The following is a 20,263-nucleotide window of genomic DNA, read 5'->3' on the forward strand; positions in this document are numbered from 1 at the left end:
AGAGACAAAAGCTATGTATTACTGGGACAAACCTCAGACAACTAATTTGAACTAGTGAGCACAGAATATAGCTCACTATGGCTAGACCCATAAGGAACGTCACCTTCGACACACTCCTTTCCGACTTGAGTTTAGCATTCCAGAACCTGCAAATGACTTACGTGTGAATAATGAATCTTTAGAAGCTGAGACATCTCAGTACAGCCCATCTGTGGAAGTATCTCATGGTTCTTTGGAAAACTTTGAATCACAAGTGACTACCAGAAGTGGTAGAGTTGTGAGACATGGACATTATCAAGGACATGGTAATGTAAAAATGTCTGAAATCAAAGAACTGATATAAAATTAGTATCAAAAGAGTTACAGAAATGTTCAATTTTGTTTATATAGAATCACAGAAAAATTGCTGTTGAAACTTTAAAACCTCTTAACTTCTTATGGCTGGGGGGCAGTATTGAGTAGTTTGGATGAATAAATTGCCCAAAGTAAATGGCCTGCTCCTCAGTCTCAGTTGCTAATATATGCATATTATTATTAGTATTGGATAGAAAACACTCTAAAGTTTCTAAAAACTGTTTGAATGATGTCTGTGAGTATAACATAACTCATTTGGCAGGCAAAATCCTGGGGAGAAATCAAAACAGGAAGTGAGAGATCTGAGCATTGTATGTATTCACCACAGTTCCCAATGAAATCCCCTTGATATTAATGATGTTGCACTGCCTAGGGGTTCCACTAGATGTCAACCATCTATAGAAATTTGAATGAGACTTATACTGTGTTGTGGGAGTGAATGAGAGCAGAATCTATCAGGTGTCTGGCAGTCAGCCATTTTCTGATCACACATTCCTCATGGTATCCACTTGCGTTCCATTGCTCATCAAGACACAAAGGAATACTCGGGTTGTGGTTTGTGGTTCTTTTGCTTTAAATCATATTTGAAATCGGACACTATGGTGGGATTAACAACAAGATTAGCTTTAAAATGGTATGAGATACAGTACATGTATGTTTGAGGAATTTTAATTATGAGATTTTCGATGTTTTGAATGTGGCACCCTGTACTTTCACTGGCTGTTGTCATATCATCCCGTTAACGGGATTGCAGCCCTTTTTTTCAATTTTTGCCTAAATTTATATAAAATATAAGTAGTTATCTTTTGAATGTAAAAGAAAATTGCTGTTGTAACATAAATGTTAGAAACAGGAATATAATTGTATTGTGAAAGTGGATTTTAAATTTAACAAGGTAAGGGATGTAGTATAGTGATTGGACTATCGTGAGATTACCTACCTGTTATAGTGATGAAGATGTGACTAGAACGAGAGAATGAAAATGACTTTGAACTGTGAAACCTAGGAAAGTATGAGTTGTTATTAAAGCCAGTTAAACGAGAACCACGACTACTTCTTTAATTCAACAACACAACACTACGGTTTAATATGTGGTGGTCTAATCAGGTGGCAGGTAGTCTCGTGGTTAGAGTGTTGGGCCAGTGACCTAAAGGTTGCTTGATTGAATCCCCAAGCTGACAAAATAAAAATCTGTCATTATGAACAGCGTTGTTAACCTTGTTAACCCACTGTTCCTAGGCTGTCATTGGAAATAAGAATTTGTTCTTATCTGACCTTCCTAGTTAAATTAAGGTTCAACTAAAAAAAATACACCCCTGCTGCTGTCTTTCTTTGTAAAGGTGCTGTTCCGCTGATAGACTACAGAGGGCAGTGTAACTCCATGTGAGTGATACTCACCACATGGCTATCTCTCTTGCTCTTCGTGGAATCAAAAAGGTGCCAATACTCACTTATATTTCACCATACTTCATTTGATGTCATTGATTGCTATTAATACAAATACAAGTAACAACCAATAACTTATTCCTCAGTTACACACAAACATATTGGTTGTTTGAGAGGATATTGACGTAAGTATGATAGATGTTACTGTGGTAGCACTTCTCAGTGAAGGATGGCCAGGAGAGGCTTGACCTTTCCCAGAACCTCGAGGAACGACTGCAACCTTTGACACGAGCCTTAACCACGGACACCAAATTGACCTACGCTGCTCTTGGGCTGCAACACTGACCGAAGACAAAGAAAGAACAATATTACGTCTCTTTACATTGGAAAGTGTATGCAGGGTAAGTGCTCTATGTGCTGACTGTGTATGTCATCAGTAGGTAAAGTATGTGTTATGTATATAATGCATGTATAGGATGAGGATCCTTTATTAGACCCATACTTCTGCTGTTCTTCACTTCTGAATTCATGAATAACGCACTTCTCCCCTCATTGGGGATGTTCTGTTGGACAGGTTGCTCAGCGACCAGCAGTTCAGCAGGAGCCCTCACAGATCGTTTAGACAGATCAGTCCTTTGGTCCGCAGGCAGGGTCATGACGTCAGCAGGTGCTTGGTTCTGCCCCTTTCTGAGGTGGTCCAAACAGGACACACACTGCAGGTACTCCTCATACACACTCATGTCCTCTGATACCTGGGCGCTGGCTCCGGAAATCTAGATGTTCCCCCTCTAGCATGACACTAGATGATCCATCAGGTATGATACTTCTAGTTCCCTCAAGGCCTTTTCTAGGGTCCTCATCCCCCACAAAAAAATCTGTCCTCTCTCTCCCCAGGCCCCTTCGCTTGTATCAGGTGAAAATATGAGGTCATGGACTCTGGATAAAGGATCATTCCCAGGCAGCCGTAGGATAGTGTCTCTGTCCACTGAGGTGTTTCAGGTTCTGTCACTGCTGTCTGTCTTTCAAACTCTCACTGATGGAAGCACCATCTTTCCCCACAGGACGAGGAGGTATTGGTAGTCTGTGCTGCCTGCAGGTTGTCAAGGCCAAGCAACTGTGTTTGGTCATTGGGATCCTCTTGCGGCTCAGGGGATAGGACCAGCTCCATGTGCTCAGGGCTCTCCCTAAGCTCAGGCCTAGATAAGACAGGGCCATCTGGGGTGTAGGAGAGAAGGCAGGGCAGTGGAGTGATGTATGGAAGCCTGCTCAGAGGCTCAAGACGGGGTTCAGATCCAGAGACGTCCCCCCAATAACATTCCCTGTTAGACCCTGCAGGACCACACACTTCTTTGACCCTCTGGTTACACCATCTGACTCTGTGGCCACACTCTGTGTCCTGTGAACTACAACCTCTGACCCTGTCTCCATTCCCCCTGTCCCGTCCTTACTCTGCTCCTGTTTGGCACTGAAATCACACCCAATGCGGAAATCAAAATGCCAGAAAGTGAGATATGTACTGAAGCCTAAATAGATTATACACATGGGCTATCATCCATGCAAGTCACAATGCACTGGTTTGTGATGCAATTAGTCATTCATATCATAAACTAGCAGGAGGAAGGATATCCAACAATGGGAATATTTTATAAACCACAACCTACACTAAGACTGACTGCTATGTTGACATTACCATCAATCAAGACTACCTAAACCATTTTAACTGGAACAACCATCTCAGTAACGGGTGCAATAAATCCGACCCCTTACAGATTGGATTAGTTTAAAATGTAAGTTCTTTATCATAGTATAGTATAAGATCAATTAATCAATCAATGTGCATGAGGAAACATAGATATTAAAACAAACTATTCAACACAAATCTACCTACAACAAAGCATGCTGAGAGATATGATAAGCTCCCTAAAAAAGCAGGAAACTAGGAAGAAACCCAGAGAGGAACCAGGGTCCTCTTCTGAGGTGGCCAGTCCTCTTCTGGCTGTACCTGGTGGAGATTATAAGAGTACATAGCCATTAACGCTATATCATAGACAGAACAATCAGCCAGATATTTCCCCGGATATATAAATGTGAAGCATCCGGTTGGCGTTTTCACTAACTACCAAATATGGTGATGAGAGGAAGCCCAGTGGCTGGCAGTGGGAGAAGATGGGGCGAGTGTCACGCCCTGAACATAGAAAGCCTTTTTATTCTCTATTTTGGTTAGGTTGGGGTGGGGTGTGACTAGGGTGGGTGATCTAGTGCATGTATTTCTATGTTGGCTTGGTATGGTTCCCAATCAGAGGCAGCTGTTTATCGTTGTTTCTGATTGGTGATCATATTTAGGCAGCCATTTCACCACTGTGTTTTGTGGGATCTTGTTTTTGTGTTAGTGCCTGTGAGCACTGCATTTGCGTCACGTTACTCTTTATTGTTTGTGTGTTTCATTTAGTAAACATGTGGAACTCTACGCACGCTGCGCCTTGGTCCGACATTCATTATAACGATCGTGAAAGCGAGATGGATTTTGGCTGACATTCTGCAATTTTTCTCCCTGATGAAACATTTGATTTCAATAGAGCTTTCTGTTTCCAAAACTAGAATCTGTAACAAACAGAGTAACTACGTTTTGAAGACGTTACCCTTGTCAAGACCCAGTTACGAACTCGGGTCTCCGGTGTGAGATCCAGTCACTTAGCAAACTGAGCCACTAATAGTCGGCAGAACCCAGAAGATGAAGCAGACAGTGTCTGTGTTTTAATGGGAACAAGGGAAAACAAAAGGGTCAAAAAGCACAATGGGGGCATGTAGTGGCAAAAACCGGAACAACCCTGGCCAAATCCTGACAACCCTTTGCCAAAGTTTTTTTTAAATTGCGTTGTTTATAAGAAGTGCAAGGGCAAATTTAGTTATTGGACATGCACACTTCACAGTAGACATTTTTGCTAATTTATTAAAAATAAAAAACAGAAATACCTTATTTACAGATGTATTCAACCCTTTGCTATGAGACTCAAAATTGAGTTCAAGTGCATCCTGTTTCCATTGATCATCTTTGAGATGTTTCTACAACTTGATTGGAGTCCACCTGTGGTAAATTCAATTGATTGGACATTATTTGGAATGGCACATACCTGTATAAGGTCCCACAGCTGTATGCCAGAGCAAAAACCAAGCCACGAGGTCGAAAGAATTGTCTGTAGCGCTCCGAAATAGGATTGTGTTGAGGCACAGATCGGGGGAAGGGTCCCAAAACATTTATGCAGCATTGAAGTTCCCCAAGATCACAGGGGCCTCTATCATTCTTAAATGGAAGATGTTTGGAACCACCAAGACTCTTCCTAGAGCTGGTTTCCCGGGATGAGATGACCCAATGGTCACTCTGACAGAGCTCCAGATTTCCTCTGTGGAGCTGGGAGAACCTTCCAGAAGGACAACAATCTCTGCAGCACCCCACCAATCAGGCCTTTATGGTAGAGTGGCCAGACGGAAGCCACTCCTCAGTAAAAGGCACATGACAGCCCACTTGGAGTTTGCCAAAAGTCAGCTAAAGACTCAGACCATGAGAAACACGATTCTCTGGTCTGATGAAACCAAGATTGAACTCTTTGGCCTGAATGCCAAGTTTGGAGGAAACCTGACACCATCCGTATGGTGAAGCATGGTGGTGGCGGCCACATCATGCTGTGGGGATGTTTTTCAGAGGCAGGGACTGGAAGACTAGTCAGGACAGAGGCAAAGATGAAAGGAGCTAAGTACAGAGATATCCTTTATGAAAACCTTCTCCAGAGCGACCAGGAACTCAAACTAGGGTGAAGGTTCACCTTCCAACAGGACAACGACCCTAAGCACACAGCCAATACAATACAGGAGCCTCTGAATGTCCTTGAGTGGCCCAGCCAGAGCCTGGACTTGAACCCTATTGAATATCTCTGGAGAGACCTGAAAATAGCTGTGCAGCAACACTCCCAAACCAACCTGACAGAGTTTGAGAGGATCTACAGAGAAGAATGTGAGAAACTCCCCAAATACAGGTGTTCCAAGCTTGTAGCGTCATACCCAAGAAGACCTGATGCTGTAATCACTGCAAAAGTTGCTTCAACAAAGTACTTAATAAAGGGTCTGAATACTTATGTAGATGTGATATTTCCGGTTTTTATTTGTAATAAATTAGCAAAAGTGTATAAAAAAAGTTTTTGCTTCGTCAGTATGGGATATTGTGTGTAGATTCAATCAATTTTAGAATAAGGCTGTAACGTAGCAAAATGTGGAAAAAGTCAAAGGGTCTGAATACTTTCCGAAGGCGCGTAGAATTGTGTTGGTAGCAAGAATTTTGTATAAGAATTTCAATAGAAAAGTGATTTGTTGAATCAATCAATGTTTGTTTATCAGTTCATAAACCAGTTCATAAACCAAGTGACATGGCATCAGAACATCAAAGATGGTCCTTCTGTGGCTCAGTTGGTAGAGCATGGCGCTTGTAACGCCAGGGTAGTTGGTTCGATTCCCGGGACCACCCATACGTAGAATGTATGCACACATGACTGTAAGTCGCTTTGGATAAAAGCGTCAGCTAAATGGCATATATTATTATTATTATGTTTTCCCTGCTTTTTTGTAACCTGTATGGCGCAGCGGCAAGCATTTTTGTCCTTATGTGTAACTGGTATACTTTTTTTTTTTATGCCAATTTTTTGCCAAAACTAACGTAAGTAATTTTGAGCCTACCCCAAAAAAGGGTGAGATATGTACAGTTGAAGTCAGAAGTTTACATACACTTACGTTGGAGTCATTAAAACTTGTTTTTCAACCACTCAATATATTTCTTGTTAACAAACTCCAGTTTTGGCAAGTCGGTTAGGATATCTACTTTGTGCATGACACAAGTCATTTTTCCAACAATTGTTTACAGACGACTACTTCACTTATAATTCACTGTATCACAATTCCAGTGGGTCAGAAGTTTAAACAGCTTGGAAAATTCCAGAAAATTATGTCATGACTTTAGAAGCTTTTGATAGGCTAATTGACATACTTTGAGTCAATAGGAGGTGTACCTGTGGACGTATTTCAAGGCCTACCTTCAAACCCAGTGCCTCTTTACTCGACTTCATGGGAAAAGAAATCAGCCAAGACCTCAGAAAAAAGAAAAAAATTGCAGACCGCCACAAATCGTATACCCTTTATATACCATACCATGTACTATACCTTGTACAAAACACTGTATATACTATATATGTATACTGTATATACTCATCCTTGGGAGAAATTTCCAAACACCTGAAGGTACCACGTTCATCTGTACAAACAATAGTAGGCAAGTATAAACACCATGGGACCACGCAGCCATCATACCGCTCAGGAAGGAGACGCTTTCTGTCTCCTAGAGATTAACTTACTTTGGTGTGAAAAGTGCAATTCAATCCCAGAACAACAGCAAAGAACCTTGTGAAGATGCTGGAGGAAACAGGTACAACAGTATCTATATCCACAGTAAAATGAGTCCTATATCTACATAACCTAAAAGGCTCCTCAGCAAGGAAGAAGCCACTGCTCCAAAACCGCAATAAAAAAAGCCAGACTACGGTTTGCAACTTCACATGGGGACAAAGATCGTACTTTTTTGAGAAATGTCCTCTGGTCTGATGAAACAAAACTAAAACTGTTTGGCCATAATGACCATCGTTATGTTTGGAGGACAAGGGGGAGGCTTGCAAGCCGAATAACACCATCCCAACCGTGAAGCATAGCGGTGGAAGCATCATGTTGTGGGGGTGCTTTGCTGCAGGAGGGACTAGTGCATTTCACAAAATAGATGGCGTCATGAGGAAGGAAAATGATGTGAATATATTGAAGCAACATCTCAAGACATCAGTCAGGAAGTTAAAGCTTGCTCGCAAATGGGTCTTCCAAATGGACAATGACCCCAAGCATACTTCCAAAGTTGTGGCATAATGGCTTAAGGACAACAAAGTCAAGTTATTGGAGTGGCCATCACAAAACCCTAACCTCAATCAATCAATTGTGTGAGCAAGGAGGCCTACAAACCTGACTCAGTTACACCAGCTCTGTCAGGAGGAATGGGGCAAAATTCACCCAACTTATTGTGGGAAGCTTGTGGAAGGCTACCCAAAACGTTTGACCCTAGTTAAACAATTTAAAGTCAATGCTACTGTTGGGGTTAGTTTCCTTGTTCCTTGTCAATATCTTTAATTAAATCATTTTAAAAAACCTTTATTAATGCAATTGCAGACAGAAGTTGACACCAGGAACATGGCAGACATGTTTCCGAGTAAGTTCTGCAAAATATAAAAGGTCCCACGTTATTTTATTAAACCCGATATCCAACCCTTGTGATGTCACTGCATACGTCATTACCTTCTAATATATAATAATAATAATATCCAGACCAAGCCCATGCATACACAGCTATATAAACTTGCAAGAGATATACAATAGCTCCAGTGTTTTCTAAGACCTAGGCAATAAATGTCCACTCCCAAAAGTTGATTTATTGTGGAATGTCTGACTCGTCTCTTATCCCCTACACTCCCCTGCAGAGTTCTGTCTCAGTCACACATTTCTCCGAGGGGTCCATTTATAAGAGGCAGAGAGACCAGAAAACAACTGTGGAACAATACAAAACCTCTATAATGAAAACATATATTGTTAATCTGTAGTCTAGAAGCCTATACATGTAAGGAGGGCAGGGTCTTATAATCCCTCCCCTTCAATTAATACAACATAAGCATAAACAATTATTATAATACTTCAAACATTTTGTACAGCCCCTATCATCACCCCTAGGTGAACTCCTGACACTACCAAATACTAATTGCGTTTATGTAAACTTCTGACCCACTGGGAATGTGACGAAAGAAATAAAAGATTAAATAAATCATTCACTCAAAAATTATTCTTACATTTCACATTCTTAAAATAAAGTAGTGATCCTAACTGACCTAATACAGGAAATGTTTACTAAGATTAAATGTCAGGAATTGTGAAAAACTGAGTTTAAATATATTTGGCTAAGGTGTATGTAAACTTCCAACTTCAACTGGACGTCACTCACCATATAAGTAGAAGAAAGCGTCCTCTGGTAACGGGGGTCTCCATGGAGATGTTGAGCCCTGATCTGACGCAGACCAGAAACAGCTTTGGATCCAGAGGTTCCAGCGCCATCTTCCTTGGGGGCTTCCAATTCAAGATGGGATCCGGAGGTACCTGCATCTTCGTCCTTGGTTCCGTCTCCCTCTCCGGTGGTTTCTACCTCGGGTTCAGATCCTCGGAGCTCCCACCCTCATCAGACCATGAGGCTGCCTGAGAGACCGGCCCATTCAATATCACCAGCTGTCATCATAGGCAGCTCTATGGTGAGAAACATCTCAGTTCCCAAGGCAAAAACCCTGTGCTACGCAGGAGCACGCGTACAGACATCACAAGGCTGCTTCCATGACAGATGCCAGGAGCTGACAATGTCTTAATTTTGACTTCAGGATGGACATTTCAAAGTTGGTTTTAAAGAACTGATTTCAGCATTAAAAGACTACAAACAAGGCATTATAGGTCCAGTACCATGTGCTAGTTTTTAACACTGCTTTATGGGATGCTCAACTGATTTTTTTAATGCTTTCTGGGAGATAGTCTCAGGAAGTAGACTCCAAATCTCATGTGTGCTCAATGATCTAAGACCCTCAGTTCTTCCTCTAGGTCACCAGGCTGCTCATTATGTTGCATCAAATGTACATGACCTGTCACCAATGTAAATAACTAAATTTATGTACCCTAATTGCACCAAATACTTCTGTTTATCCCACCTGCTATGCATCTTACCACTGACTCACCTGGACTCCATCAGCTCAATATAAATAACTTCCTTTGATAATTACCATTGCAATCAAGCATCCCATAAAAGTGTTAAAATCTCAGCCTGTGAAACAAGGTCCATGAAGTCAATAACTTGCTTGTTACTTGCTCCCCTTCCTCAGGTTGTTTGCACACACCTGCGTTATGCCCAGTGTCACCTGGACTCCATCACTTCCTGATTACCTGCCCGTTGTTTGTTACTTCCCCTTCCTCATTGTTTTGTATTTAGTTGAGTTTATTAATAAAACACACACTCCCTGAACTTGCTTCCAGACTCTCAACGCACTAGTTACAGCTTGTAACAGATGACATTCATATTCTGATTCTCTGAAACTCAATTAGATAATACCTTTGATGATACAGTGGTAGCACTACATGGTTATAACATCTACCGAAAAGACAGAAATGCCAACAGGGGCGTTGTTGCGGTCTATATCCAGAACCACATTCCTGTAAAGCTTAGAGATTATCTAATGGTAAATACTGTTGAAGTAATATGGCTACAGGTTCATCTGCCTCACATAAAGCCCATTCTTGTGGGAAGCTGCTATAGACCACCAAGTGCTAACAGTCCGTATCTGGATAATATGTGTGAAATGCTTGATCATGTATGTGATATCAACAGAGAATTATATTTTCTGTGTGATTTAAATATTGACTGTCTATCATCAAGCCGCCCACTCAAGAAAAAAACAATGCCTGCAACCTGGTACAGGTTGTCAGTCAACCTACCAGGGTAGTTACAAAAAGCACAGGAATTAAATCATCAACATGTATTGATCACATCTTTACTAATACTGCAGAATTTTGCTTTAAAGCAGGATCCACATCCACAGGATGTAGTGATCACAATATAATATCCATATCTAGGAAAACCAAAGTTCCAAAGACTGGGCCTAATATAGTGTATAAGAGGTCGTACAAAAATAGGTTTTGTAGTGATTCATATGTTGATGATGTGAAGAATATTTGCTGGTCTATATTTGCTGGTCTATGGTGTGTAATGAGGAGCAACCAGACGCTGCACTTGACACCTTTATGAAATTGCTTTTTCCAGTTACTAATAAGCACACAACAATGAAGAAAATGACTGTAGAAACTGTTAAATCCCCTCGGATTGATGAGGAATTGAAACATTTCATGGTTGAGAGGGATGAGGCAAAAGGTATGGCAATTCAGTTTGGCAGCCCAACTGAATGGCAAACGTACTGCAAATGAATAAATCATGTGACTAAATTAAATAAAAATAAACTATTCTATGAAACAAAGATAAATTCTATAAAGAATTCTATAAAGAAATGTTGGGGGGAAAAGCCATCATTCATTGAATCAGATGGATCATTCTTCACAAAGCCCACTGATATTGCCAAGTACTTTAATGACTTTTTCATTGGCAAGATAAGTTAACTTAGGGATGACATGCCAGCAACAAACGTTGACACTACACATCCAAGTATATTGGACCAAATTATGAAAGACAAGAATTGTACTTTTGAATTCCGTAAAATCAGTGTGGAAGAGGTGAAAAAATGATTGTCTATCAACAATGACAAGCCACCAGAGTCTGACAATCTGGATGGAAAATTTGAGGATAATAGCAGATGATGTTGCCACTCCTATTTGCCATATCTTCAATTTAAGTCTACTAGAAAGTGTGTTATCTCAGGCCTGGAGGGAAGCTAAAGTAATTCCGCTACCCAAGATTAGTAAAGCCACCTTTACTGGCTCAAATAGCCGACCAACCAGCCTGTTACCAACCCTTAGTAAACTTCTGGAAAAAATTGTGTTTGACCAGATGCAATGCTATTTCACAGTAAACAAATTGACAACAGAATTTCAGTAAGCTTATAGGGAAGGACACTTAACAAGCACATCACTTACACAAATGACTGATGATTGGCTGAGAGAAATTGATGATAAAATTATTGTGGGTACTGTCTTGTTAGACTTCAGTGCAGCTTTGACATTGTCGATCATAGTCTGCTGCTGGAAAAACATCTGTTTTATGGCTTTACACCCCTTACTATAATGTGGATAAAGAGTTACTTGTCTAACAGAACACAGATGGTGTTCTTTAATGGAAGCCTCTCAAACATGGCTGGGCTCCCTGCCTGTGCCATTAAACCCCTACAACTCATCCAGAACGCCGCAGCCCGTCTGGTGTTCAACCTTCCCAAGTTCTCTCACGTCACCCCGCTCCTCCGCTCTCTCCACTGGCTTCCAGTTGAAGCTCGCATCCGCTACAAGACCATGGTGCTTGCCTACGGAGCTGTGAGGGGAACGGCACCTCAGTACCTCCAGGCTCTGATCAGGCCCTACACCCAAACAAGGGCACTGCGTTCATCCACCTCTGGCCTGCTCGCCTCCCTACCACTGAGGAAGTACAGTTCCCGCTCAGCCCAGTCAAAACTGTTCGCTGCTCTGGCCCCCAATGGTGGAACAAACACCCTCACGACGCCAGGACAGCGGAGTCAACCACCACCTTCCGGAGACACCTGAAACCCCACCTCTTTAAGGAATACCTAGGATAGGATAAGTAATCCTTCTCACCCCCCTTTAAGATTTAGATGCACTATTGTAAAGTGACTGTTCTACTGGATGTCATAAGGTGAATGCACCAATTTGTAAGTCGCTCTGGATAAGAGCGTCTGCTAAATGACTTAAATGTAATGTAAATGTAAAACATAATCCAGGTAGAATCAGGAATTCCCAAAGATAGCTGTTTCGGCCCCTTGTTTTTTTCCGATATGCCAATAACTTTGAGTAAAGCTAGAGTGTCTATGTATGCGGATGACTCAACACTATACATGTTAGCTACTAAAGTGACTGAAATGACTGCAACACTTAATTGAAATTAGTTTCAGAGTGGGTGGCAAGGAATAAGTTAGCCCTAAGTATTTTTAAAACTAAAAGCAGTGTATTTGGAACAAAACATTTACTAAACCCTAGACCTCAACTAAATCTTGTAATAAATAATATGTAAATTAGGCAAGTTGAGATGGCTAAACTGCTTGGAGTATCCCTGGATTGTAAAATAGTCCAGGCATTGTAAACTGTCATGGTCAAAACATGCTGACACAATAGTAGCTAAGATGGGGAGAAATATGTCCATAACAAAGTGCTGTTCTGCCTTCCTAAAAACACTATCAACAAGGCAGGTCCTAGTTTTGTCGCTATATTACATAAGGGTTGCGATACATAACTTTAACCCGTTATACAAGAAATTCCCCAAAATGTAAATAGTCCAGGCATGTATATATATCTCCAATGTATCATCCATGTAAAAAGGATGGTGCCTCATTAATTTTTTAAGCAGACTGTCATTAGTCCAAATACAAGATGCTGAGCAACACCTCCGGCAATCTGGGGACGGGCTTACATTGGGCCAACGAAAACAAGAGAAATGTAAAGCTAACATTAGAAAATATTTCAACGGTATTGTTATATTACTCTGACATTAAGTAATGATAGAGATGATTTGTGTTTATGTAGCACTCACCTCAAACACAAAGCACGTGTGTTGGAGTAATAAATGCCCGCCCCCATTGTGTAGTACCCACCTGCAGTGTTGCTGCAAACTGGCCTTCTATTCCACAGGAGGCAGTGTTCTGCTCTGGCAGAGCTTCGTCTTCTCCAGAGAGCACAAACTCTAAAGACGTACGGAGTGGACCCTCACCCCTGCAAGGTAACTCCCACCACCTTTCCCCCAAACGCTCACCTTTATTTTCAATGAGTCCCACCATAACGCTGGTATGTTTGAGCTACAGACTTCTGGGCTGTACCATTGGCTTTGTCTATGTCTTCTGCATCCGTAGATACCAATCAGTTGTCTGTTTGATTAATGGGAGCTGAGCTAGAGCTGCGTTTGTGAGACAAGGGTGGATGGATCCTGAAAGGGCCCGGGGCTTAAAAAAACAAACATCTGTAGTCCGAATGGTTTGAGCTAAAACTATTAAAAGCTATCTATGAAAAGCTGGACATGCACATGTAACATGTTTTGATCTATGACGCCCAGAAACTACACAAGAGTAGTTCGAAGGCAAGGGGTTCTTCTACATAGATAATAGGAATTCCCAGGACGTAAATGAAAAGCCCATTTTTGCTTGGGTCTCGGGACTGATAGGTTTAATGAGTAGAACGTGACAGTTGTGATGGAGACAAGGAGGTGTTCCTCTGCTTCCCTCTCATCCTCTCTGTGACTCACTGTTTGAACGGGTGACAGCCAGGGTATCAAATCGACCTAAGCTGATTAAAGGAGATATTTAATTTATTATGTTTGAGCATTCACTTATCTGTTCTGCTTGTGTCATAAAGACCTTTTAATTCGGGAATGAACTGCAGCTGTTGCTTAAGCCTGAGTCAGTGTGTCACCATGCATTTACAGTACACTGTACAGAGAGTCTTGGCAGGAGTCTACTGGATGAGCTGGTATGGACTTCATGAATATTGGCATTGGTTCATTATGTTGTCAAGAGGATTATCATACAGTCTGTCATCATGGTTTTGGATTAGCTGTATGTGTTACACAAATATGAATTTTGTTCCAGCAATTTGAATTTTGAAGGGAAAACGTTCTATGCCATTGGAATTCAGAAAGAGGTAAATCACAAACTCGCTTTGTCTTTGCAAACACAAAAATAAATTTTCAAGATACATTTTCAACAGTAGATTTTCTCAAACATAATTCCCAGGTCTCTGTTGAGACTGTGTTGTCCTATCTGTAGAAACCCTGTTGTTGGGTTTCTGTAAGTATAGTTCATGCTTCATTACCTGTCGTGTTCTGTGTTAATCAAATTGTTCCTCTGACTCACCTCAGGGTCGTTCCATAGGACTTGTGTTGTGGCAGTGTTGTGCCTCAACCGATGGCACAAACCACTTTCTGACCACTTCCACCATGGGCAAACATCAAATCAAATCAAATCAAATTTATTTATATAGCCCTTAGTACATCAGCTGATATCTCAAAGTGCTGTACAGAAACATGCATTTAAGGTTTTGTTTAAATCAAAAGGGTTGCAGTCATAAAGTGATTGAAATAATATGGAACAAACGCTCAAGCTCATTTTCTATTACACTGTCAGTCTTTCCTTTGACTAGTATAATATTAGTCACTTCCTGTGTCTCAATGTTCTACTCTGTGTGTATGTGTATGTATGTGTGGGTCCGTGCGTGCATTCGTCTGTTTCTGTATCAATGCTATGGGAGACATGAGTATGAGAGTAATTGTGCTGCACTGTTTGGGATTTCTCTCACGGGTAGGATGCACTGTAACACTATAGTGGATGTTTAACATCTAGCCCCGCACCCCTGACATCTCTTATCCAGGTAGCCTAGTGGTTAGAGCGTTGGGCCAGTAACCAAAAGGTTGCTAGATCAAATCCCTGAGCTGACAAAATAAGTTTTATGCCCTGAAAAATCTATTCAGTTCCTCCACATTGAAATGGATGGGGGCCAACTTGAAAATAAGCTGTTGTGACAGATTTTACATTAAATCTATAATGACTCTATGAAACTTTTCCAATGGGTCTCTGTGTTCTGTGGGAAGTTTGGTGTAGATATCATCTATGGTACGACGTGATAATAAAGCACATCCCAATGCTGCCCATTCTGTCTCATCAATATACCCAAAAATGCACACAGGTATGACCTTTGATCCCCCAAGATGGACCCATGGAGATGTCATTAACATTCCAATTATGTTATACATTATTTCATACCTCAAGTTCATACATATCAATTGCCTTATTTTGCTATGATTGTTCCCTGATAATACAACATTACATTGCATATCCTCAGTTGTGATGGTCCAAATAACCAATGCCAGTGATAAAACACTTTAGGTAGCTAAATGTGGTTATCAGACCAAAACATAACCCACAGACCCACATGGGCCTTAATGAAAATTGTCATTAGATTTTGCCACGCCAAAATGGAAAATGTGTGAAATTTGGCCCTCTGGACCATGGACTCATTTGGGATGCATACTGTGTCTTTAATCATTGTGTAATCCCCATTTGGCTCTTTTTGTGTTTCTTTTAATGCTATTTTTATTATGTTAATTCAGAATGTATTATTAATATTTTTTATTGTGAGTAATAAAACCAAAGTCTGTTGTCATTGACATCAGAAATGGGTCCAACTGACAAACTGCGCTACAGGTTCCCTTTGATGACAAGTAAATGCCATTCTAGAGTTCAACGCCACGAATACAGTTGATCTTTTTTAATTTCTATACTTTAACAATTTTGCCTCTGAAGTTACAAGCTATAAGGCCATGTGAAAACAAATCCCTTCCATCGTTTATTCATTATTTTATAGAAACAATATGTTCCTCCAGCTTGAATAGTGATTTCCTACTCATTCTAATGACACTATACCTCCACTAGATGGGGTTGTTTTGACTAAAGTACCTACTTTTACAAAACCACATCTGTTTCATTATATTCATGTTTTAATAGTCACTACCCTTTCCAAGACCCAAAGCCTGGATGAAAATATTGTTTTTACAAAGGAATTAATAAACAGTTGAGGAAGCTGCAGTGGAGGAAGAACCTGAACCAAAGCCCATTTATTCTGGAACAAAGTTATAAATCAAATCAGGCTTTATTTATAGAGCACATTTCAGACATGAATGCAACACAATGCGCTTACTTCACAGGAAAGAAATATGAAACTAAAAACAGAAATATTTACTACACAAGAAACATAATAGGATAAAAACAACAAAAGAATAACAATTTCAAACTAAAAGACAAAAAAAAACAACCTAAGGTAAATGCACACCTGTTCAGTGTGCATTTACATGTGATTAGAGCGCTTGTTATGGGCATTTTTACACACGTTCATTAGACCTGTTCAGTGTTCATTTACAGGTGATTAGAACGTGTGTTATGGGCACATTTTTTACATGCGTTCATTACACCTGTTCAGCTTATTGGGTAAGGAATGGTGTTTTAGGAGTTGTTTTTGGATAATTGCCGAGAACAACTTATTTGGTCGCTAACGTCACATTTTATGATAAAACAAATAATAATTATGTATTGAAAAAAGGCATATAAAGGCTTCATAATTCATAAAGGTATTTTCTTATTTTAATTAGCTATCCATCATTTTTCCTTGTCTGAAGTATCAAGCTCTAAATCCACGTGTGGAAAAAAATTACACTTTACATCCGTTTGTTTGATAAATAAATCAAAGCAATAATAGTCGCTACACTTTCCAAACCACAAAGGCTGGATTAAAAGGTTTTATAAAAATGTATAAACTGTTGAGGCAGCAGAGGAAGGATGAAACAACTTGAGATAAAAACATTTTTTTTGTGGATATGGAAATGTCTGGCATCTTTTACTTTGTTTAACTAGGCAAGTCAGTTATGAACAAATTCTTATTTTCAATGACAGTTAAGGAACAGTGGGTTGACTGTCTTGTTCAGGAATAGAACAACAGATTTTTACCTTGTCAGCTCAGGGATTTGATATTCCAATCTTTCAGTTACTAGTCCAACAGTCTAACCACTAGGCTACTTGCCTCAGATAAAGAAACCAATACTTTACGTGATGCATCTATATACATCCATGTGAAAATGTGCTGCAAACTGAGACTTCACCGCTCAAATTGATAATCCAATATTTTGAGAATAGCTGGCTAGCCGTCTGTCCGGTACGTAACATATATCTTATGTTATTTTAAGGCTACCTCTGCACCGTTTCTTTTGTCATTGATAGGCTGTGAACAATTACATATACAAATCATAACTATGTGTGTGGCAACATCCAAACTTTTTTCCAACAGATATTATCAATAAATCCATTCCAATAAGGCATGACATAAGGTATAGAGATACAACATCCTGCTGAAACAAGGATCGTATCGCTCTGTTGTTGAATGGACCAAAAGAGAAACAAATCTTACCTACTGATGAGTCAACAGGGTCAATAGAAGGTAGGCTCTGAGGGTCAGGTCTTGACATGTTCCTGAATAATAAAGCAAAACCTGAGGGAATGGCATCTAAAACAATTGCAAAATCTTTAGGTGTTACAGGGACCTTGTAAAGTGATAAGAATTCTTTATAACTGAGTAAAAGACCCTCTGCATTTACAGTTGGCTCACCAATAGGATATTATTTCTGAACCAATATTCTAAAAACAGAGAGGTATTTTTATACAATATATCCCGATTATTCCATATATAATATCTGTGTGGAGAAAAATTTTGTTTATAAATTAAGGACCATGACAAGAAAACCTGCCGATGAAAAGCAGAAAGTTTCAATGGAACTTTGTCAATATTATAATTGCAAAACAACATGAAGTTAAGGCCACCAAAAGTAGAGAAGACATGATGAGGAATAAAATTCCAGATAGAAGTGGGTCTTCTTAGGAATTGGTTTATCCAATTGATCTTGAAAGTATTATATAAAGTAGTAAAATCCAGAAAATTCAGTCCACCATTCTCATAAGTGTTCATGACAACAGTTTTCCTAATGTAATGGGTACGGTTTCTCCACAGAAAGTTGAAAAGCATCTGGTCTATCTCTTTGCTTATTTTACGGTCAAGATATAAAGATAGAGCACCATATGTTAGTCTAGAGATACCTCCAGCCTTGGTTATTGGTTATCAACAGTCTTTAACCTCTCACCTGCCTTGCCTCAGAGGCCCGCCGCCGCATGCAACCAAAAACAGGAAAAACGCCTCAAATGAGCCATTTGAATTCCCCTTTTAAAGATAAGTCCCTCTGTAGCCATTGATTTAGTTTCTTCTGGGTTTTTTTAATAAGAGGGTTAAAATTGAGTAAGCCTCTAGACTTCTGATCCTTTGTAATGGTTATGCCTAAATATGTAAGTTCTTCTTTTACTGGAATACCATAATATGAAGGTGTCATACAATCTTTGGACAGCCATGAATTCACATTTCTTAATGTTAAGATATAGACCAGACGCTTTGGAAAAGGATTGTATCACATTGATCGATATGGGAATTTGGTTAGCGTCTTTCAGAAAAAGTGTGGTATCGTCAGCCAGCTGGCTTATAATAATTTCTTTACCAGCTATGGAAATACCTTGTACATGACTATTATTTAAAGAATTTGCAAGAAGTTGGGTGATTAATAAAAACAGGAACAGAGAGATAGGACAACCTTGCCTAATTCCTCTCTTTAACTCAAATCTAGGTGAGGTGCCATATTTCAATTTGATAGAGCTGTTACCATTTGCATAGAGAGTCTTAATAGCCTTACAGAAAAAATCCCCAAAACCAAGTCTAAGTTTGGATGTTGCCACACACATACCTACTTGTTAACAAAGTTAAGGAAGTTTCCTTTAAAATGATTCATAAATATTATCCTGCCAACCACTATATGAAGAAGTTTAAGGAAAACATCAACTCAAATTGCTCCTTTTGTAATGACCACCCAGAAACAGTTGTGCATCTTTTTTGGCATTGTATACATGTAAGAAAACTGTGGCAAGACATCAGTAGGTTTATAATTGAACACATTTATGAAGATTTTACACTATTGTGGAGAGATGTACTGTTTGGATTCTTTACATACAATAGAAATAAGCGGAATCATTTTTATGTAATTAATTTCATTATTTTTGGGGCCAAATTTCATATACACAAATGTAAATTTCCAACAGAAAACCACATTTTCGTACCCTACAAAAAGAAATTGAACTGTATTTTAAGTCGGTTAAATGCTCTACTAACAAAAAAGCTGTTAGAATTGTAAGTATATGCATGTCCCTTAAGATCCTTGTGTAATTGTAATGTGATATTGTACCCCCTCGCTCGATTGTCTATTGTTTGTAATCTATGTATGCTTGTGTTCCCTCATGTGCTTTATGTATTGATTTGATATAAAAAAAAATATATAAAAAAATATACAAATCATAGCATCGGGACTACACAGTCCAGAAACTACACAGACAGAAAACGCTGAAGCAACATCCTGGCCGAAAACAGAGAACACTGCAGCACCATCTCAAAGAATCCCCCCGTTCTTCATTGCTGCGACTTGCTTGCTAGTTGAGATTTCTGCTCTTCACTCCGTTGTCAGATTAGCCTACATTTCACTGATTTTAGTAGCAGAAAGCATTTTTGTCTGCAGTTTTCGATGTGGCTGTTTGTTTCAAGTGTATGTGGCGGTTCTAGCTTGTCTGGCGCCCTGGGCGAACCCCACCTCTTCAGCACTCTTCGGCACCTGGGGTCACCCGGTGCCCTCCCCGGCAAAGTTCCGCCCTACTCCCTCCTCTATGTTTAATATAACACACATACATTTATAAAGTATTTGACTCTGATGTGTGCCACACAAAGTATTTGAATAGCCACAAAATTAAGGAAATTAGAAGGGGGGGTTCTGTCAAGGGGAGATTTTCGGCACAACACCCAAAAGGCTGAAGCAAGGCAGCCGAAGTAGTAGCAAGATATTTCAACCAATGCACAATCCAGAGGAATGTACAGATACATGTGACACAATAAGTAGCTATAGCTACGTCAGCTGTTGGTGGATAACAACGCGAATGTATGGTTTAATTTATTAATATCAGCTCAAATGAACGCCATGGATTGTCTTTCTTTTGTCTGAACTGTGTCCTGACAAGAGAGCACATTTTTTTCTGCCAGGTAAAGTCGCACATCATAAACTCATTGTTATGGA

The sequence above is a fragment of the Oncorhynchus keta genome, chromosome 25 (assembly GCF_023373465.1).
Source record: "Oncorhynchus keta strain PuntledgeMale-10-30-2019 chromosome 25, Oket_V2, whole genome shotgun sequence".
Lineage (NCBI taxonomy): Eukaryota > Metazoa > Chordata > Actinopteri > Salmoniformes > Salmonidae > Oncorhynchus > Oncorhynchus keta.